The 23,249-nt window shown below is 37.0% G+C and overlaps 1 protein-coding gene across 4 annotated transcripts in view; it reads right to left on the bottom strand.

Moving 5' to 3' along the window:
* Positions 1-23,249, bottom strand: part of CMC1 (C-X9-C motif containing 1) — a 130,226-nt gene that overhangs the window by 85,004 nt on the left and 21,973 nt on the right. The window contains exon 1 of one of the 4 annotated variants that reach the window (XM_079935564.1): positions 9,295-9,373. The exons of the other annotated variants lie outside the window; for them this stretch is intronic. The gene's annotated coding sequence lies outside the window, so the exon portion shown is untranslated. Of the gene's footprint in view, positions 1-9,294; positions 9,374-23,249 lie in introns of those variants that run through there. 4 annotated transcript variants of the gene reach the window in all.

The following is a 23,249-nucleotide window of genomic DNA, read 5'->3' as shown; positions in this document are numbered from 1 at the left end:
GGCGCGAACCCGTGTTCCCTGCATCGGCAGGCGGACTCCCAACCACTGCGCCACCAGGGAAGCCCCAGAGTTTACATTCTTGACTTCTCTGCTGCCGTGTGAATGTCTGTCACCCTTTCCGCAACCATCAAATTCTAACTATGCAAAATGCCATTGGAAATACATAAAAATCCAGGCACAAAAGAACAGACTACTGTCCCCAGCCCACTATTTGCCTGCTCTTTTCCTATTGTGACCTGAGTCTACATTCCACACTTTATTTCACTGTTTAGTGTTGAAGTTTTAGGTTGTTTCTCATTTTTCGTTTAAAATTAACACTGAGATAAATATTCTAAAAATAAAGCTTTCATCTCTAGCTCTGTTTATCTCTGAAGGATAATTCCTAGAAGTAGAATTACTGTGCCAATTACTGTGGATAAATTGTCAACAATAGGTAAAGTCATTTAAATATATTGGCTAAATTGATACAAACAGGCATGTTGTTAAAGCTTATTGAGTCTCATTAGCAGTGATAAATATTTTGCATGCTTTTATTGTCCTCCTATGAATTGTGCATATTATTTCCCATTTAAAATTAGGCTGTCACTATTTTCCTTACTGATTTATACATTATCTTTCTATATAAAGCCTTTTTCTGTCCTGTTTGTGGCATTTATTTATTGTAATTGTTGTTTTCCTTTTACTTAATTTGACAGACTTACATATGGAGTATTTTTCTGTGTTGTTTATCCCATTATTTAATTCTTAGCGAGAGATAACTCATTCTCTCCTCTATGTTTCTTCTGTTTTCTGTTGGTTAAATAATAGATTTCTATTTTACATCTATTTCTTTTCTTCCTCTTTATTTCTTCTTATTACAGTAGGAATTGAATATCTAACTTGACCACTTTTTCCAAATAACAAACCCACTTTCCTAACACTATTTTCCCAGAAGTAGTTACTGAATAACCTCTCTTTTCCTTTTCAGCTCTATCTTATCTAGGATCTATTTCTAGGCTATTCATCCTGTCCATTTCTCTGCCTATTTCTGTGACTGCTGTTACTGTCACAGTCTTTTCATTTTTCAACTGACTCAAGCTCTGGATAGGTAACGCAAAAGGGGCCACCTGTGAAATACTGCTAATGACAGCCTCTTCAATTTACCATTAAGAGGGCAACATAAGCTGCATTTTCAGAAGGTATGAATAACCCAACTCTTAGTTAATTATACTGGAAGTATATAGTATCCCAATTATAAAAAGTATTAACCATGAAAAATTGCATGCCCTGTTTACTTTCAGGGTAAAAAACACCTTCCTGAATTTGTAGATTGGTTTTGCTTTGTAGGTTGGGTTTAAGTATAAATGATAGTATATTTCTCCCATAAACTAAATAGGTTAAAAACAAAGAAGAAACTGTCAACTTCTCTAAACCAGATACAAGAGATAACAGCTAAGCCACTATGTCAAATTTAAAATGAAAAGTTTTAACTGGGACAAAGAAATTGACAGCAAAAAATCCTTACAGAAATTATGGTATTATATAAAAAGCTCAATTTTATCACAACTAGATGAAATTCCCTAGAATTTGTAATTTCAAATTATTATTGGTAACAAACAAGAACAATGGGCGATGTATGGCCTGATAAGCATTATTCTCTAGTGCTGACGCTTTTCTGATTTTGATTCTTTGATCTCTTGGTCCAAGAGTGGCCCATTTTCTCAGTTTCGAAAGTATAGAGATATTCCCTTCCACTACAAGGCAAATAAAACCACCTTGAGAGGCCACTCCAAAAAATGGGGAACAATAATTCCCAATTATGTCCAGTGTGCAGTACTGTCAATATTAAATAAAGAAACAATGTTGGAAATGCTAGCCAATGTATGACATGCAATTGGTAGTCAATAAATATTAGATGTCCTATAGTAGTACTTATGCAATCTGTGAATCCCAGAAATACCTTAGGCATATCGATGAGCTTACCCTTAGGAAATAGAAATGGCCATAAGCGATCACATTTTCTGGTCAAGAGAGTGAGTTGCTCTTGTAGTGGTCCTGAGAAGACTGTTGAAACACATGAGTACCCAATTAGCCACCTGGTGTTCTAGAAAGGCTATTGGAGGAGAGAAGGAGTAGCTCTGCTCCTTGGGGGAGGTACATTTTCCACTATGCAGAATAGAATCACATTCCCTAAGAGGACGTTTACTGTCAAGGGATGACAGAAGTAGGAAATCATTAAAGGTGCTGCTTCCATAAATGGGTGCAGAAGCATTCTCAGCTCCTCTGAGACATCCAACACTGTTGCCTACCCCCATCTGTCCTTTTAGAAAACCTTTTATCTCAATAAGATTGATACTATACTCACCTACTTCTCCCACGAATTCTGCTCTTTTTTTTGTTCTTTGACTAACCCTCTTTCATTTAAAAATTTTTGGCTTTCCCATTACATTCAATTTTGAGAGCTCTGGCCTTCTCTGTGGCCTTTCTCTTAGAAAAGTGATCCATTCTCAGGGATGCAACTGTTGCATTCTATGTGGAGGGTTCCCAAATGTTACTTGAGTTCTAATTTCTCAAGTTACAGGCTTGCATCCCCAGCTCTCCACTGAATAGTTCTGATGTCTTACTGATAACCTCAAACTCGGCACATTAGGAAAGACTTACCTTCTGTCATCCCTATTTCAATCAATATTGTCAGAGCTCAGCTAGTACTTAACATCTGAGTCATCTTTGAATGGGAAGTTCTGTATTTCACTCCCTAAATCCAAACTATGTTGTGTAACTTCCTGTAAAACCATGCATCTTTCTTTCCTCACAGTCAGTGTATCTGTGCAGACCCATACCCCTTTCCTAGCCAGACTATTTCTGTAGCCTCCCAACTGCTTCAGACCTGCAGGTTTTCTTCTCTCCCATTCATTCTGTGCACAACTACATGATGCCTTGTAAAACCATTTTCTGTCTCATCATGTCATTGTTTCCTGCAAGCCCTTTAATGACCCCAGATTTTCCACAGGCTAATTTCCAAATTACCAGGCCTACCTCTGGCCTGATTTGAGTTTATAATCCCACTCCTTCCCCCTTATCTCCATCAATCTGGAGCCCCAGTTCATTCCATTTATAGTAAGTTTCAGAAACGCAGTTACTCTTTAAAGAAAGGGTGAAACAGAGCCCTAAAACCTTTCTGAGATACTTTGTATTCTGTCCAGGACACCTCCTTATGATTACAAACCCATTCTTTAGAGATCCACTTTGATTCCACAAATTCAAAATAGCACCAGTGTTCTAGAAGTCACCCCAATAAGCACCTTTTGACACTCCCCTTATAATCTGAACATTGAGAACATGTAATTTTGCCAAGTTTTTTCTTCATTCATACAAAGATCATAAAAAGAAATAGAGGCTTCAATGTTTGTATTTTCATCACTTTAGGTTTATTTTTATTATAAAATATTTTAAGTAAAAAGTATAATAGGTAGTCCTGTACCATCACCAGATTTATTAGATGGGAAAGGTCAAACGACATATTTACTGCAGGTCACTTTAGAAAATGTTTTTCACTTTGGTACATTCTACTAGTGAATGTTTGCTCATTGACAGCTATTAATGATTGGATATTATAATTTTAATCTGTTGATTAAGAAGCAAATAAACTTGCATTGATTTCTTTGGCAGTGTCTCAGGGATCACAAGAATGAGTCCTGTGACCCAAACTTCTAGTTTACCTGAAGCTCTATAAATTAATACTGTGGCAATGACCCAGAAGATACAAAATATAGTGAAATTTCTGTAATGTTTGTGTTAAATGTTGTCTATGGCTTGATGGGAATGGAAAAAGAGTCCGTCTAGGAAAGAACAAATCTGTAGGTATTCTTTTATTAGACTCAGAACTAAGTTATCCAGTGAGTTTCCCATCATGTCTTAGCTACCAGGAAACTTGCAGTATTTTAATTGCTAAGTTTCATAAATTAACTCATCCCAGGTCCCTGATACATCTGTTATTCTCCTCTTTTTGAACAGGTTTTTGTACTTTTAATTCTTAATTGTCTTATTTACATGCTTTAAAAAATGAATTTAATCATTTATTGAACATGTGGGTATTTTTAAAAAAACACAGAAACATACTAATGTGACATACTGATGAAAATCAGAGAATTCCAAGATACAATTTTTCACCTCAAATTTAATCAAGTTTCTTATAGAGATGACATTGATAGTTACTTGTTTTAAAAGAGAATAATAACAAAGCCTAATTTTCATGAAATCCACAGTAATCTAAAAGCTTTAATTTCATTTTACCATCCACTTTCTCTTAAACACCAAACTTTTTACCCAAGCTAGTAGCAAAAGAATTGATGAAGATGTATCAACTTTTCTTGCCATTTTGATAACATAGTCAAGGACTCAAATTGAAATTTTAAAAAATGGAAAGAGAAATAAGATCACTGAATTATTTACAAATGGAGAACTATGTTGCCCACTAAAGTCCCTCATTGTAAAAGTGAGGCATCTCAGTCTCTGTTCATGGTCCACAGATCAGTCTGGCCACTGTATTCATTGAAGCAAAGCAATGGGAAGAAGCTACAGGACTTCAAGGAGAGGGATCAGTAGATCTTAAATGATTGCCCAATGGAAAAAATGTCCAGTCTAGAACCCAGCTTTCCTGACAGGCATACCTGGGATCATTAAACCTGGTTTGTGTAATGTTTCATGTTGAGGCATTCCTGTTTTCAGCAACAGTATTATAAGCCTATGTTGGCTAAAGTAACCACTGTTAAAGGTCAGGATTTATTTGACTGTGTAAATTCTCTCAGGTCTGTTGAATAGCTATGTCCACTGTTGAATCTCTCATTAATATCCTGGGCATTGACATAGGTGTTGATTCAGTGGTGAATAAAACAGTGCTTGTGGCCCTCAAGAGGCTTATGTCTACAAGTAAGTTTTTAATGATCATAATGATCTCGAGAAGTAGTGAGGCCTTATGGGGACTGAGTTGTATGTGCACAGGAGGGCTGCCTTATTCAGCCCTGCTTGTCTCATCATTTACTGTTTAGCACTGATTCTGTAGAAAAGGATGTATACTTAGTATAAAGCACTGGGCTAATTTGGGATGGGGTAATGAATCAGCTATGTAGCTGGATTTCAAGGCATTAACAGGAGGGTTAATACGTCTTTCAAATGCCACACTATGAGGCAACAAGTGATAGTGCCACAAATATGCACTTTGGCTTTAAAATATAAATATAGATAAATATTTTTATCTAAAGACTTTACTACAATGAACATGGAATACTGGTCTTAAACCTCCAATTATTAGATCTACATTCCTCCTAAAGTATCACTGCCTTTTCCCAATTATTATTTCTTAAAGAGAACACACAGATACACTTAGAAAATTAACAAAACAATGAAGATGAAGCTTATCTCTCAATTTGGTTTTTATGCATCTATCAAAAAAGAACTTGCTGTGATAGATGTTTAATTGCCTATTCAGATTAGTCTGCATTTTAAATGGAAATGACAAAGTCCAGAGGAAAAAAATAACTGACTATTCACTCAAATATGATTCTCTTTTCTTGGTTCTTCCCAGTTTATGGTCCTGAACTATACCTCTCTTTCCCTTTTTAACCTCATGTATTTAAAAATGCTTATGGTAGCTCTACTTTTAATTTTTTGAGGCTCCTCCATACTGTTTTCCAAATTGGCTGTACCAATTTACATTCCCACCAACAGTGCACTAGGTTTTCTCCACATTCACATCAGCATTTGTTATCACTTTTCTTTTTGATGATGGCCATTCTTATAGGTATGAGGTAATATCTCATTATGGTTTTAATTTGCTTTTCTCTGATGACTAGTGATGTTAAACATCTTTTCATGTACCTGATGACCTTCTGTGTATCTTCTTTGGAGAAATGGCTGTTCAGGTTCTTTGCCCATATTTTAAACTGGGTCATTTGTTTTTTTTGCTATTGAGTTGTATGCATCTTTAAATATTTTGGATATTAACCCTTTATCAGATATATGGTTTGCAAACATTTTTTCCCATTCCATAGGTTGTCTTTTCACTTTGTTGATAGTTTCTTTTGCTGTACAGAAGCTTTTTACTTTGATGTAGTCGCACTTCTTTATTTTTGATTTTGTTGATTGTGCTTTAGGTGTCATATCCAAAAATCATAGCTAAGACCTAAGTCAAGGGGCTTTATTCTTATGTTTTCTTCTAGGAATTTTATGGTTTCAGGTCTTACATTCAAGTCTTTAATCCATTTCAAGCTAATTTTTGTGAGTGGTGTAAGATATGGATCTAGTTTTATTCTTTTACATGGACTTTTTCAAATATCCCCAGTATCATTTACTGAAAAGATTATCTTTTCTCCATTGAGTATTCTTGGGTCCCTTGTCAAATACTAGTTGACTGTATATGCTTGGGTTTATTTCTGAACTCTCGATTCTGTCCCATTGGTCTATTTGTCTGTTTTTATGCCAGTACCATACTATTTCAAAGACTATTATCTTCATAGGATAGCTTGAAATCAGGAAGTGTGATGCCTCCTGCTCTGCTCTTCTTTCTCAGGATTTGTCTATTTGGGGTCTTTTGTGGTTCCATATAAATTTTAGGAGTGTTTTTTCTACTTCTTTAAAAAATTGCCTTTGCAATCTTGATAGGGATTGGACTGAATCTATAGATGGCTTTTGGTAGTGTTGACATTTTAACAATATTAATTCTTCCAATCCATGAACACAGGATACCTTTCCATTTATTTGTGTCTTCAATTTCTCTCATCAATGTCTTGTAGTTTTCAGAGTAGAGATCTTTCACTTCCTTGGTTGAGTTTATTCCTAAGTTTTTTATTGTTTTTGATGCTGTTGTAAATGGGATTGATTATTTCGCTTTCAGAAAATTTGTTGTTAGTGTATAAAAATGTTACTGATTTTTGCATGTTAAAAATCATTTTTTGTATACAGCAACTTCACTAAATTTTTTTGTTTACAGCAACTTTACTAAATTCATTGATCTAACAGTTTTTTGGTTGAGTTGTTAGAATTTCTATATATAAAATAATGTCATCTGCAAATAAAGACAACTTCACTTTTTCCTTTCCAATTCTGATACCTTTTATTTCTCTTTCTTGCCTGACTGCTCTAGCTAGGACTTCTACTACTATGTTGAATAGGAGTGGTGAGAGTGAGCATCCTTGTCTTGTTCCTGATTTTAAAGGAAGAGGTTTCAACGTGTCACCATTGAGTATGATATTAGCTGTGGGCCTGTCATATATGGCCTTTATGATGTTGAGATATGTTCCTTCTATGTCTAATTTCTTAACACATTTTTATCTTGAATGGATGTTGAATTTTGTCAAATGCTTTTCCTGCATCTATTGAGATGATTATAGGATTCTTTTCTTTCATTCTGTTAATGTGATGTATCCCAGTGATTGATTTGTATATGTTGAATAATCCATGCATTGCAAGGATAAATCCCACTTGATTATGGTAAATGACCTTTTTAATGTGCTGCTGAATTTTGTTTGCTAGCATTTTACTGAGTTTTTTGTATCTTTGCTTATCAGGAACATTGTCCTGTAGCTTTCTTTTCTAGTAGTATTTGTTTCTAGTTTTGGTATCAGAATAATGCTAGTCTTGTAAAATGAGTTTCGGAGTGTTCCTCCTCTTTCATTTTTTCAGTCCTTGAGAAGGATTGGTATTAATTCTTCTTTAAATGTTTGGTAAAATTCACCAGTGAAGCCATCTGGTCCTGGGCTTTTCTTTGTTGGGAGATTTTTGATTACCAGTTCAACTCCTAGTAATTAGTCTATTCAGATTTTCTATTTCTTCCAGATTCAGTCTTGGTTAAGTTGTATGTTTCTAAGAATTTTTCATTTCTTTTAGGTTGTCTTGTTTGTTAGCATACAGTTGATCATAATAGCCTCTTATGATCCTTTGAATTCTATGGTATCCATTGTAATGTCTCCTTTTTCCTTTATAATTTGATTGATTTGGGTTCTTTTTCTTTTTCCCTCGGTTAGTCTAGCTAAGTATTTGTCAATTTCGTCCATCTTTTCAGAGAACCAACTCTTAGTTTGGTTAACCTTTTCTATTGTTTTTCTGTTCTCTATTTCATTTATTTCTGCTCTAATCTTTATCATTTCCTTTCTTCTGGTAACTTTGGACTCTTCTTTTTTTAGCACCTTAAGGCATAGTGTTAGGTTGTTTGTCAGGGATATTTCTTGCTTCTTAATGTAAGTGTTTATTGCTGTGAACTTCCCTCTTAGAACTGCTTTTGCTGCATCCTACAAGTTCTGGTATGTTGTGTTTCCATTTTCATTTATGTCAGAAATTTTTAATTTCTTCTTTGATCCATTAGTTGTTAAAAATTAAAAATAGAACTACCATATGATCCAGCAATTCCATTTTGGGCATATAACCAAAAGAAAAGCAAGCACTAACTCAAAAAGATATCTGCATCCCCATGTTCATAGCAGCATTATTTACAATAGCCAAGACATGGAAGCAACCCAAGTATTCATCGATGGATGAATAGATAAAGCAGTTGTGGCATACAATGGAATATTACTCAGCCATAAAAAGAAATGAAATTGAGATATTTGTAGTGAGGTGGATGGACCTAGAGTCTGTCAGACAGAGTGAAGTAAGTCAGAAAGAGAAAAACAAATACCATATCCTAACACATATATATGGAATCTAAGAAAAAAAAAAAAGGTCATGAAGAACCTAGGGGTAAGATGGGAATAAAGACACAGACCTACTAGAGAATGGACTTGAGGATATGGGGAGGGGGAAGGGTAAGCTGTGACAAAGTGAGAGAGTGGCATGGACATATACACACTACCAAACGTAAAATAGATAGCTAGTGGGAAGCAGCCACATAGCACAGGGAGATCAGCTTGGTGCTTTGTGACCACCTAGAGGGGTGGGATAGGGAGGGTGGGAGGGAGGGAGATGCAAGAGGGAAGAGATATGGGAACATATGTATATGTATAACTGATTCACTTTGTTATAAAGCAGAAACTAACACACCATTGTAAAGCAATTATACTCCAATAAAGATGTTAAAAAAAAGATACAAACTCCACTGATAACTATATAATGATATGTCTTAAGTTTAAACATCTCTGAGACATATTTTGTATCTTATCCGCCCCTCTAGGCTGTAAAATGACAGTAGATAGGGATCAACTTTGTGTTTGCCACACGCTGCACATTGGTCTTAATAAACATTTTTTTCTTCAAAAAAAAAGAAGTCGTGGCATATGTTTGCAATGGAATATTATTCAGCCATAAAAAATGAAGAAATCTTACCATTCACAACAACATGGATGGACCTTGAAGGCATCATGCTAAGTGAAATAACTCAGAGAAAGACAAGTACTGTATGATCTCACTTATATGAGGAATCTAAAAAAAAACAAGAAAACAAAATTATAGAAAAAGGAATCAGACTTGTGGTTATCATAGGTGGAGGGTGAGAGGAAAGAGAATTGGAGGAAGGTAGTCAAAAGGAGCAAACCTCCAGTTATAAGATGAATAAGTACTAGGGATGTAATGTATAACTTGATGACTATAGCTACACTGCTGTATGACATATAGGAAAACTGTTTAGAGAGTAAATCCTAACAATTCACATCACAAGGAGAATTTTTTTTCCTTTCTTTTCTTTTATTGTGTCTATATGGATGGATGTTAAATGAGCCTATTGTGGTAATCACAATATATGTAAATCAAACCATTCTGCTGTATGTCTAAAGTGATGTATGTCAATTATTCATAAAACTGGAAAAATGCTTAATTAGGGAAGGATCTGAAATTTTCTTCCTTCTTTTTTGAGGTGTCATGCAATTAAAAAGTTGAGAATCTGCTTAGATGTTTGAGGAGCACAGATTATACTGAACAATCTACCCTTTAAAATGAAATAGAATGTTGTAATCATAAATAGCTCTGCCTTGCAGTCATTTCTGTAATTCTGTCTAACATTCATATTGTCATTTGATTAGTTAATCATCCATTTTCAAAGGTGTGAATGTGTTTTCACACGTCTGCTAAGACAGTGTTAACTATGAAACTATAGATAGCAATAGAGATTAATTATCTATTGCACAAGTTCCCACACCTTGTGCTTACCAGATAGAGGAAGAGAGTGCATGTCAATACAGGTGTGATTTCAAAAAATGGAAAAAAAATATGAACTCAAATGAGTTCAAGGTGTACTTTCAATTGCCATATCTTTAAAATGTTAACCGCATTTACACTTTTAATTTTATTTCATAAAACAACTGATCTCCCACGTGTAACAAGATTTGTTTCCTGAGTGGATTGATGCATCTCTTCCTTTACAACGGAGTGAATGAAGTAGAGGATTTTTATACATGAATTAGTCTTTCATGGAATTAGATAAGGGAACAGAACTCTTTTATCAGATTTAACAATGGTTGTAACTTCAGTAAGACAAAACTAGAAAGTTTAAACGTGTCCTCTGAAATTGAGCCTTCTGAGCCCTCTGGTAACTCAAAACAATAACAATAACTATGATTATAATTATAATAGTCGATTTTGCCGCTGCTCTCTGACCCTAATGATGAGATCTGTTAATTTAGAGTCTGGTTCCCCATCTCTTTAGGGTCTTGATTTTTCTATCTCTGTGACTCATTAGTTTTGATGTGTAGATATCATGACTGAGAAGAGGGACTAAGGGACAGAAGTTTATCTGTAGCCCCCTTCTTTTTGGAAGTAAATATATGTTCAAATTTTAACCCATTATGAGAGATCATACTCCCTCAGTACTAAAGCAATATTAGCTTTGGCCCTACACTAAAGTGGTACAATTGATCATTAATATCCTAATAGCCTTCTTTAGGCTGGAACCCAAGTACTGAAAATGAACACGAATTTACTTTCCTCATTCAGAAGATGTCTCTTCCATCTCATATGCTGTCTTCTTTCTTCCAAAGTGTGGGTGAAACCAGCTCCCAGGCCTGTTCTGTGTGGACATTCAGACAAAACTGCAGACCTCAGAGCAGCAACCTTGTTCTTTAAGTGCCTCCAGCTTAAATACACAGTTCCAAATTGCTTCTTCTTTCTTGGTTTGTTTATAACAGCAAGCAAGGAAATGCCAAACCTAAATTAGGGTTTTGGGTAGCAGGAAAATGAGTTAAAAACCAAATAACATTGGTTTGTTTTGGACCAAGTAGCATAATATTCCAATATTTCTAACCAGTCGAATAGCATCATACCATGTTGCATCACTGCAAGTGGGATGGTCAATTCATATTTAGTTCCTCTTCCTTAATAAAGTCCTAGCTCTACACTAATGTACTTTCCACTGAGTGAATCAGAATGGCCATCATTTATCACCATGGCCCCACTTAGATTTAGAACACTTTTGTTCTCAGACTTATTCTGACCTTCTGGAAGGCCTAAGTTAACCAGGCAACACCTGAGAAAGCTTAGCCCTGGCAGCATCACTGACAATTTGGCAACCTTCCAACAGTAACATTTGGGAGAAAATTGGTAGAAAAGAAGAAAGTGACATGTGACCAAGGCCGGAGACTTGTTCTTGTAAATGAGATTCCAGAATAGTAAGCTTCATCTTCATTGGGCATGCCTTCCAAAGAAGGAGAGCGCTATGCCCTCAGGGGCGTATTCCAACCTTACTGCTTTTGCCCATCTGCAGACCGACCTAACAGAGAGAAAACACAGTGGGTTGAAAGAGAAGGGAGTTTGGGATGTGGGAAACCTCAGATCTTAAGGTTTAAGATTTTGAATGTTTTGACCAGCTCCAAATGTGCTCATTAGAGCCATACATTGGCCAGCCTTATTGTCTATATGCCCTCTAATTTGGGGCAAAAAATAAAATAACTGAAGTTTCTCTTGAATTCAGAGTTGGTTCTGAAACAGAATGATTCTCTGGGACGTGAAGCAGGTGACCTCCCCCATTCTTTGGAGTAGTCTAAGCCAGAGAGGGTCTTGTGGATGACAATAAACTCCTCATCATTCCTGGCTTTGGGGACATGCTCCAGAATCATCTTGAGACATACCAGAGTCACAAAGAGATTTAGGAGTATGTCAGTATTGACATGTGTCAATGCCCTTCCAGTTTTCTGCTTGGCATTTAGAAATAAGTTTTATAGATATCTAAGGTTCAACAATAAAATAAAATCATTTCAATTAACAGGTCATAGTACTTTCTGTGTGTTTGTTTTTTTCTTTATTAGTTGTTACAAATAATTCCTTTGCAATAGGATTATTATAGGAACTAAAAATATTAAATATTTATATTATTATGCCTAATATTTACTATGTGCTAGACCCTCAGCTAAGCACTTTATGATCTCAATTAAATCATCACAACAAATTTACAAAGTATAACAAATAAGGCAAATAAAATACAGAAATGTTAAATAATGTACTTAAGACTACAAACACAGAGAAGATTCATAATAGCTAAAAAGTAGAGCATGCTTATTTGCTAGCTGGATAAGGAACAGTGACATTACAATGATTCTTCTTAGTCTTCAAGTGACATCCTACTTTTGTTCCATATATGCTATCAAGTCTCCAAAGATGATCCTGCAGTGAACCACACCTCTTGGCTCCCTCCCATGACCTGTGACTTACTCAGAGCTATTAGAATGTGGTAGAAGTGGCACATTGTGTGACTTCCAAGATTAGGTCAGAAGAAGCTTAGTATCTTCTGCTTTGGTCCCATGGAACACACTCTCTGGGACTGCTGATATGCTTTCTCAGAGTTTGATATCCTGAGACCATCATGCTAGAGAAGCAATGTGTGGGCACTGCAGTTAAGCCCAGACTTCCAGCCATCCCACCAGAGTGCTTCAGACATGCAGCGAGGTTGTCTTGGACCCTCCAAACCAACCCACATGCCACAGCTGAATACCACTAAGTGACCTCAGTCAGTGTCACAGGGAGCAGAAGAATCACTCTGGAGATCCCTGCCAGATGCCTAACCCACAAAATAATGAGTATAAATACATGGCTATTGTTGAAGCCATTACATTTTGGTGTAAATGGTACCTGGAAAGAGGGTGCTCCATAACCCAAATCTTAAACATGTGACAGTGGCTTTGGGATGGGCAGTGGGTGTAAATTCAAACACCTCAAGAGGCCATTGATGAGGACTCATATGACAGTGAGGGAAGTGTTATTTGAAGATGGGGAAGCAGGAATCCTTGTCATGAACCCACACACAGTTTGGCAATTTTGTTGCCTATGGAGACTTGGAAAATAGAATGGGTACTTGAAATACTTATGGGCTTGACTGTGGAGATTTCCAGGCAGAATCCAGAAAGTGCCAACTGGCTTCTTCTACTGATTATAATAACTTACAAGAAGAAAGAGGGATGAAATAAGGAAGGAACTGTTAACTTTTTCAGTCAAATTTAGAGGAATCACAATATATTCAGGATTCATTGGGCTTGAAAATAAAACTGTTTTCCATCCCCAGTGTCTCCCAGTAAAAGATTTTCAAAATAATAAATGGCAAGACCAAATCCAGAACTATCACTGGAACATGACTTTAAGGTAAATATCTCAAGTATGCAGTTGTAAGATACTTTGTTAGGATCTCAGAAAGATTTACGGGCAGACTTTTATAAACTCTCTCAGTAACAATGAGGCTTTTAAGAATTTTAAGGGTTTTGTCCCATAGCATCCATACATGTGGCCCAGATATGGAAGGACTTGTCTCTGAAAGAAATGTGGGTGTGGCTTTGTTTATTGAGGATATTATAAATTGATACAAGAAAACCACAAAATTGGTAAGGGAATCAAAACAGCTTGGAATGAAAGGGACAGAGATAGTATAAAAAATTAATTTCTATATGCAGGAAGCAGGCTAAGAAAGCTACCTTGCTGCAAACACAGACTTTTTTTATGGAAGAGAAATCATGATTCAGAAGTAGGAGCCAAGAGCCCACAGGTCAAAGCCAAGAGCCAAGAATAACGCACTTGCAGGGTGAGAATTGGGCTTCAATCAAGGGGAGGTGGCATAAGCCTGGTGGATTTCAGATTTGCTACAGACCTATGACTGCTCTGTACCTTCTGTTCCTTCTCTTTTTGGAGGAGACCGTCTGTTATGGTAATCCAATCTCTCACCATTCACGGGTTGAGAAACATTTCTGTTTAATTCACAGGTCTTATGATCAACAGGAACTTGATGACATATAAAACATATGAACAGATGAAAATATATGGACCCTTCTAAAGAATGCTCACAGTAGCTTCAATCATTATGATCTCAAAATTGAAACAATGCAAATATCATTCAACAATGAAAGAAGCCAGACACAAAAGACTACATATTGTATGATCCTGTTTATATTAAGCTCAAGAACATATGAATTAAGCTATGATGATAAGAGTTGCAGGAGAGGCTGGCTACCTCTCGGGGAAGAGGAACTGACTGGAAAATGTCATAAGGAAATCTTCTAAGGTGATGGAATATTGCAAAGCTTGGTCTGGGTGATGGCTACATGGCTGGATACATATGTGAAATTAATTGTGCTATACAATTAAGGTTTGTGCATTTTTACTGTGTCAATTATATCACAATTAAAACTAAGTAAATTGGCATTGTCCTGGGAGATCCAGATGTAGTAAACACACATGCACCAAGAGAATTTTCCTAGCACTGCACTGCTCTCTGGGTCAGTCATTAGTAGGGTTTAATAGGGCATCCCTTTCTTCCTTTTCTCCAAATATTAGCTGACAAGGAACTAAATTTTAGTATCAGTGAATCCTTATACCAATTATGATTTAATCACTGCTATTGTACTTCTTGTTTTCTGTTAGAATATTCTTTCATTTTGAATCATTCTCTTTGGAGGTTCTTGCATTAATTTTGCCCTTGGTATTTCACTTTTGACTTATACCGATATTGGAATCCATTACTTTTCATCATCACTTTAATTTAATGTCTTTCAATGTCAGTAGTTCCTAAATCAGTCTTCAAATCACAGGCTAACAATTCATAAGCCATTAGAGCAGTATTTGTTCATAACTCTCATTGGTATTGTGCAAATCACCTCCCCGATAGTTTTTATAACTAGGAGAAGGAACACTACTTTGCATATGAACTTATATTTTGTTTTATGATGGGTAATCTGGTTTTGTTCTTCCCTTTTTTATTCCTTTGCTTGAGATAAATTCACTGCTTCTTGGCATGTTCCAAATTTAAACCTGACACCTAGATAGAAAACTGACAAACAGGAAATGACTGAAGGAAGAGGCTCTTCCTACCATGTTTGATACCATCAAACAGACACTGTTTGTAAAATCTTTTTCTTTTGTTTGGGCACAAAGGAGTGGGACAGTAATAGCATCAGTTTATACACTTATCCCTTTGTGCCTATGTTAATAATAAAAAAGTGATTGTACAATTAGTACAGTCTCTTCCTGTTCTCGCTATGTAATTTGGTCTGGATCAACAAATTCTTGCCTAAGATTTGGTCTAGATTATTTAGCTCAACACCCTTTGCCTGAAGAGTTACAAACCAATAATGATAATAAAATGTAATGTGTCCCTTTTGGGGCATTTTCCCTAACCCTTAGAGAAGAGTAATTGTGTGTTCCTATTTCCTTCATTCCTCATGAATGGAGGCTGTCCTCTGCTGACTCAGTGCATGAACTTCAAGCCAATCTCTTAGATAATAGGCTTCCATCTTCTAAACAAAAGTGATACTGGAAATAGGCCATGGTTTAGGTGTGAAATTCAGGATGTTTCATAACTAACCATGTAGGCCAACCTTGGATTAACTTTTTAAATTAGGCTTTCAATCATAAGGTTAGTACGGGCTCATTATGACCATTGAAACTGTGCAGAAGCATATTTTCTAAAAAAGTAAAAGTCTCCCCTGCCCTCTGCCTCCCACCTTCACTCCCTTCCCCACAAAGTAACCGTCATCACCAGTCTGCAGAGATCTTTCCCTTTCCATGCATTTCCACTTAAATACCTCATGTATCTATGTAACTGTTTTTTTCTCTCTCTTTACCTAAGTGAAGTTGTACTAGACAGAATGACTCAAAATTTAGTTTGTTCACTTAAAAATATAATGTGGATATCTCATCTTCTTACTAAGAGCAATTTATCTCTTCAAACATTTTGAAATAAAAAATTTTGTGGTTAATTTTTAAAATTATTCTTACTTTTTACAAATAATATATTGTCTTGATAGAAATTAAAATATTACAGATGGGGCTGAAGTTCCTTTGAATCCCTTCTTTGATTTCTGTCCCACCCTCAACACTCTCTGGGTCACCACTGTGAGCAGCTTTGTAAATGTCCTTCCAGACCTTATTCGCATTTACATACCATTATTTACAAATTCATAACAATTTATAGTAGTGTTTTGTATATGTGTTTAACTTAAATAGTTTTCCACTGTATGTAATGTTCTACCTTGTTTTTTTTTTTACTCAGCAATTGAGTAAAATGTAGTTAAATGTAGTTCCTTATATCATAATTATACAAAACATATACATTTATTAATGCATTAAAAGCAATACCCACCTACCAAAATTTGTAGTTTATGACTAGAATTTTATTTAACTGGTAAAATTTTATTTAACTGATAATAATTTTATTTAACTGATAATATTTAATTTTATTTAACTAATAAATTTTATTTAACTGATAATAAAAAATGCAGTAAAATATGTGACTTTGTCAATAATTTTGACAATATCAAAATGCTTCCTTTTGCACAGGAACAAAGGAAGTTAGTGTGAAGTGGAATTACTGGGTCACAGAGGTATGTATTTTTGTTTGTTTCAATAAATACCACTGAATTGGCCTCAGAACTGTCTGTACCAATTTCAGTTCCCCTTCCTTCACACTATCACTAACACTTGATATTGTCAGGTTTTAAAATTTTTATCAATCTGATAGGTAAAGAATGGACTGTAATTTGCAATGCCCTGATTATTAGTGAGGTTTAGCATCTTTTCCTAGTCATTTGTGTTTTTATTTCTGTAAATGACTTGTTTATATCTCTTATCTATTTTGCTCTCATGTGTTTTAACTTTATTGATTTATAGAAATACTTTGTATAATTTGGATATTGATCCATGTTGTATTTACATATGATACAAATATCTTTTTCCAAATTTGTCACTTCTCTTTGAACTTTGTTCATGGTATTTTGTAAGAGATTTATTTAAATTTTGATATTGTCAAATTTATTGGCAAGGTTGTGGGCATATTCTTCTAAATTTTCTTTACTAGCACTTAAATAAAGTATCAGGGTTACTAGCTTTGATGGGTAATTTTATTTGTGAACTTGACTGTGCCATGACATGCCCAGATAGCTGGTTAAACATTATCTCTGGGTGTGTCTGTGAGGGTGTTTTTGGAAGAGATTAGCAGTTGAATTGGTGAACTGAGTAAAGCAGAAAGCCCTTCCCAATATGGGTGGGCATCATCCAATCCACTATGAGCCTGAATAGCACAAAAATGTGGAAGAAGATTCAATTAACTGGGCTTGACTGCTTGGGCTGCAACATCGATCTCTCTTGCCATTGGTGCTCCTGTTTCCAGGTCTTCAGACCCGGATTGGAGTCTACACCATTAGCTCTCTGACTCTCAAGTCTTTGAGCTACATCACCAGCTTTCCTGGGCCTCCAGCTTGCAGACAGCAGATAGTGGGGCTTCTCAGCATCCATAATTGCATGAGCCAATATATTGTAATTAACCTCTCTCTCTCTCTCTCTCTTTATATATATGTGTGTGTGTGTATATATATATATATATATATATATATATATACTCACACACACACACACAAAAAAAACAGAAAATTATAATATATAAAACAAAATTTTAATATATATAATTTTATATGTTATATATATAACAACAGTATATATAAATATAATATATAATATATATAATTTATATATAAATATTGGAAGATTTATCAGGGAAGAGATTCATTCTTTGGAGAATAAATGAAGAGGTTTACAAATACAAATTATATATTTTGTAGACAGACTTTTTTAACATACTGATAAAATTAACATATTTCGGTATAACCATTCTATACCAAGACTGTGCTAAAGGTCGCAAGATTTACATACAGGGGCAAGGTGTAATGTCATGGGAGTTTAAGAGAGAGATTTGATCTCTCTGCTGTTGGTGGTGGCAATGGTGTATTTGGGGAAGAGCAGGATTACAGAGGGTCTAGTGGTATTTAAGATATTTCTTGATTTTATGCAGGATTACAGAGGGTCTAGTGGTATTTAAGATATTTCTTGATTTTATGCAAGATTACAAGTGGCCACAAATTATCTGACACTGTTCCCATTGAATGTGGACTGGCCTGTGACTGCTTTCATAAGCAGAGACTGCCACTAGTGACACCCGGCCACGTCTGGACCAACCTTTTCAGAGGACTACAGGCAGCTTCCGCTTTGGTTTCTGGGCACCCTCAGTCGCCATGACGGCCTTGGGTTAGCAAGAGAGGAGCCAAGGTGAGCCCAGCCCTCCCGCTGCTCTTGCCAAGGCACTAGGACATAAGTAAAGCCATCTTGGAGCTTCCAGATATGTTTAGCAACCTTGAACATCACCCAGCATCCCTTTTGATCCCATGTGCCTGAACTCCTGATCCGTATAACCACAGACTTCTCACAGAGCAAACACAAACCCTAACGGAATCATCTAGAAATAAATTCCAATGTCTGCCCTTGAAACAATTAGGTGTTTTTGGTACTGTCAGTCTAGTTCAAAGTATGAGCACTGTGGCTTGATTCAGTGTGGGATCTGCATTGTAAGTATCAGGACAGAAGAGGATGGGGGATCAGCAGGCACCATTTTCTTATTTTACACTTGACAAACTGTGCCTGAGAGAGACTGAGTGACCTGGCTAAGGACTCATAGGGATTAGTGGCAGAACCTAGAACAGACTTTGGATTCCTGACCCTTCTGGAGCTTTTTGCTGTACTGCATTGCCAGCCCCAAGCACGTGTGTGGCCACGTGTGCACAGACCCACTGGGCGCAAAAAGATTATTTGGTCTTAAAATTGTATAACTCATTAATTTAAAAACTATGTTACAAGCTGATTTCTAGGACCAAACAATCATTTTAACCACCAGTGTATACAGTAGTATGCTAGCAAATGTTTAACACCTGCTTCTCTGAAGACAAAAGAAGTCCTAATTTGTAGGATTTGCTAAATGCTATGGTGTAGGTGATCCCACTGTGGCCAAATTCAAGCTACCATTGCAAGGTTACCTGACATGAACTTGGGAGTTGGGTAGAGACATACAGGGGCGAGCTGGCCCAGCACGCCAAGGAGGACACCACTTCAGGAAAAGTCAACATAAACACGCCTGTCTTAATTTGAAAGAGACATATCTGAAGTGATTACTCACAAAAGACTCTTTAAAAAATGAGTCACTGTATTGCTTCTTTGAAGAGCTGGAACTTTTAAGTACATTTAAATATTATTGGGGGAACAATATTTCAATTTACTTATAGCATGTAAGTAATGAATCACTGCCAAAAACATTGATAGCCCTTGTGGACAATACTCACCAAATATTCCCCATGCTCCTCACGTTTCCCAGACTCCCTTGCCATTGGGTCAGACCCATGACAAGTTTAGACCAATGGCTTATGAATTGATGTGTGTAACCTCTGGACCAAGGTAGTCAAGGGCTGTGACTTCTCTGTCCTGCACAAAGCCTGGAGGCCAGAGGCTGAAGTGGCGGCATCACAGAATGAAGGCAGCCTGAATTCTTGAATCAATAAATGGAAGACAACACTGCTGACCCTCTTCAGACTTTGCAAGAACAAGAAAAAATTTTATGTGTCTAAAGCCATTGAGATTTGGGGGTTTGTTACGACACCACAGCAAGGATTATCTTGACTAATAAAGTTATAAAATCAACTTGAAAGCTAACTTCCTTTTCAAGGTACTTTTCATATATTTGAACTGGTGGAAACAAGACGACGACATGACTTAGAAACAGAAGAATGAAAATGAGATAAAAATGAGCCTCCAGTTTCCTATTAACCAGCAACTGTTTCTGATGCTTTTTAATATGGGAATAAGGCTCACAGACTATTAGGAAGCCTTTTATATATAACATTAATTTTTTAATAGAATTTTTATTTATTTTTTAGTAAATTATTTTATTTATATTTGGCTGTGTTGGGCCTTCATTGCTGCGCACGGGCTTTCTCTAGTTGCAGCGAGCAGGGGCTTCTCATTGCAGTGGTTTCTCTTGTTGCAGAGCACAGGCACTAGGCATGCAGGTTTCAGCAGTTGTGGCACATGGGCTTAGTTGCTCCACAGCACGTGGGGTCTTCCGGGACCAGGGATCAAACCCGTGTCCCAGGCATTGGCAGGCGGATTCTTAACCACTGCACCAACGGGGAAGTTCCTATAGCATTAATTTTTATTTGGAGGCCTAACCAATTTAAATTATAACAATAATGTTTATATGCCTCTTTTAGAGCTATCAAATCATTTTCATATCCTATATGAATTAGTTACTTCATTCATTTATTTATTCATTAAACAACTATTTATTGAATGTTTATGATATTCTGGTATGAGATGTTGGGAATATAATGGTGAGAAAAAAACAGCATAGACTCTGCTCTCATAGAAGCTGGAATCTGGGGGGTTACTCAGAAGTTAATCAAATAATCTAACAGTTTTTTTTTTTTGTTTGTTTTTTGTTTTTTTTTTAATCTAACAGTTTTAAGAGCTTTGAAGGAAAAGCATGGGATGCTGTGAAAATGTAACAGGGGCATTTCTTTGATGAGTTAGTGGTTGAAGTGGTAAGACAAATAACATTCCTTTCCCTGAGGAAGTGATATTTGAATGGAAATATGAAGGATCAATAAGAATGAAAATAAAGAGAGAAGTGGGAAGAGAGTATTAGTTTCTTATGGCTGCTGTAACAAATTACCCCAAACAGTGACATACACGAACATAATTTATTATCTTACAGTTCTGGGGTTCAGAACTCTAAAATGGGGTCAGCAAGGCTTCATTCCTTCTGGAGGCTTCAGGGCAGAACCTGTTTAAGGGAAGGATTGCCTTTTCCAGGTTCTAGTGCCCACCATGTGCCTTGGCTCCTGGCCCTCTACTGCTCTGCTTTTGTGGTGTTGACTCAGAACCTCCTGCCTTCCTCTTATAATGACCCTGTGATCACATTGGGCCATCTAGATAATCCAGATAATCTTCCCACCTCAGGATCCTGAACTTAGTTACACTTATAAAGTCCCCTTTGTCCTATCAAGTAACATATCAATAGGTTTAGGGGATTATGACATGGACATCATTGGGGGCCATTATTTTGTCTACCAGAGTGTGTGAGACAGAGGGAACAGCATTTATGAAAACCCAGAAGTATAGGGAGCTTGTCTCATTGCAGAAACAGAATGAAGTACTGTGACCAGAGTGTCACAGTGAGGGGGGGACACTGATCTGAGATTGGCCTGGAAAGAGATGCCAGGCTGGGTCCTGCAGAAACTTGGCACCTTAGCCAGCTCAGGCTGCTGTAACAAAATGCCATGGACTAGGTGGCTTAAACCACAGACAGTTATTTCTCACAGTCCTGGAGGTGGGGAGTCAAGATCAAGGTGCTGCCCTATTTGGTTCATGGTGAGGCCTCTTCCTGGCTTTCCCAGATGACTATCTTCTTTCTGTGTCCTCATGTGGTAGAGAGAACAAGAGCAAGCTCTCTGGTCTCTTCCTATAGTGACACTAATCCCACCATGAGGGTCCCACCCTCACGAGCTCACCTAAACCTAATCACCTCTAAATACCATCACACCAGGGGTTAGGGCTTCAACATATGAATTCTGGGAGGGACCCAATTCCCTTCATAGCATCTGTAAACTACTTCAAAGGTTTGGGTCTATGATTATCCTAGAACACTTGGAAATATCTCTGTTTACCAAGAAGAGATCAGCTAAATGCACTTTCAAGACTGTTTCTAGCCCTGAAGTGCTGTGGAATCCAAAATGTACCAATTAAAATTCATAATAATTCAATCTTGTAAAATGCAGATAATATTAGTATCTGCAACACAGAGTTGATGTGAAGACAGAAAAAGAACCTCATGTAAAGCATTTATAACAGTGTCGGGCACATAAGCAGCACTATATTAATATTAGCAATTATTCCCTAACTATGCAAAATGAAGTCTTATGGATCTATAAGGATCTATATTATAGTTACCTGTCTTTGTGGGATTTTTAAATGAAAGATGAGTGAGTTGGGGTGGGTGGAGGATGAGGAAGCAACACAATTCAGACTGAAAAAGAAATGGCAAGCTAGGGAGTATGAAACAACAACAAAAAACCCAAATAAAGTGGCTATCTAATTGTGTCCCTGGTGAATCCAGTTCAAAGGGACAAGACAGACTGAGTGCATAATAGAACAAATGAAGCACAGTTTGAAAATCTCTGGGAATTCTGAGACGTCTTAGGCTTCCCCTGATGGAGTTGAAAATTGTAGTGAGCAGAATGCTGGACCCACAGTGTATTATCAAAGGACAGGGAGCACTTATTCAAGCTAGACACTTAGTGCTGTCACACTGATGTGACAGAGAGTGGCACTCAAGCACAGACACGGGGCCATTTTAGTCAAGATAAATATTCCTCTGTGTTGTAGTATATTCTGGGTTGAAATCTGCTAAGGCATACAGACATTGTTTTTAAGTTAGTCCAGAATGACAAATTTTCTACACAACTTGTAAGAAGTACTGTACTGCTGACTAGTAGGTAGGGCTTAATGTTGTTTGACTTTATACTGTCTTGGGTTGGGTTTCTCCAGAACAGACATTGGGACAAGGATTTGAGTGTAAGTAGCTTATTTGCGAGGAGATCCCAGGAACTGAAGTGAGGCAGGGAAGGGAAACCAGCCAGTATGGGGTTGGGGATGGGGGGGCGTGGGGGGCAGCTAAAGAGCAGATTTCTGCTGTGGGCACTGGGACCCACCCCCTGGAGCTCTCAGCATGGCACAGAAACCTCCTTAGGGCTGCTCTCTCCCCAGGGTACGTACACTCCCATCTGTCGTTGGCTGAGGACTGCTTGGGGGAGGGGAGGCCAACATTTGGGGGCCAAACCTTCTCTTCCAGTCCGAGAAAGGCCTCCTGCTGTGCTTGAGGTAGAAGCTGTAAGAACCTACCTACCGGACAGAAAGTGCCAAGAGGATACGGCCCCTGCTGTGTGGATCTCAAACTTAACATTCTTGGCATCTATGAAATATGTTGAAATGTACCCAGC

The sequence above is a fragment of the Stenella coeruleoalba genome, assembly GCF_951394435.1.
Source record: "Stenella coeruleoalba genome assembly, chromosome: 10".
NCBI lineage: Eukaryota > Metazoa > Chordata > Mammalia > Artiodactyla > Delphinidae > Stenella > Stenella coeruleoalba.
Note: the sequence above shows the minus strand (reverse complement) of the source record. Positions and strands in the feature narration are given on the sequence as shown.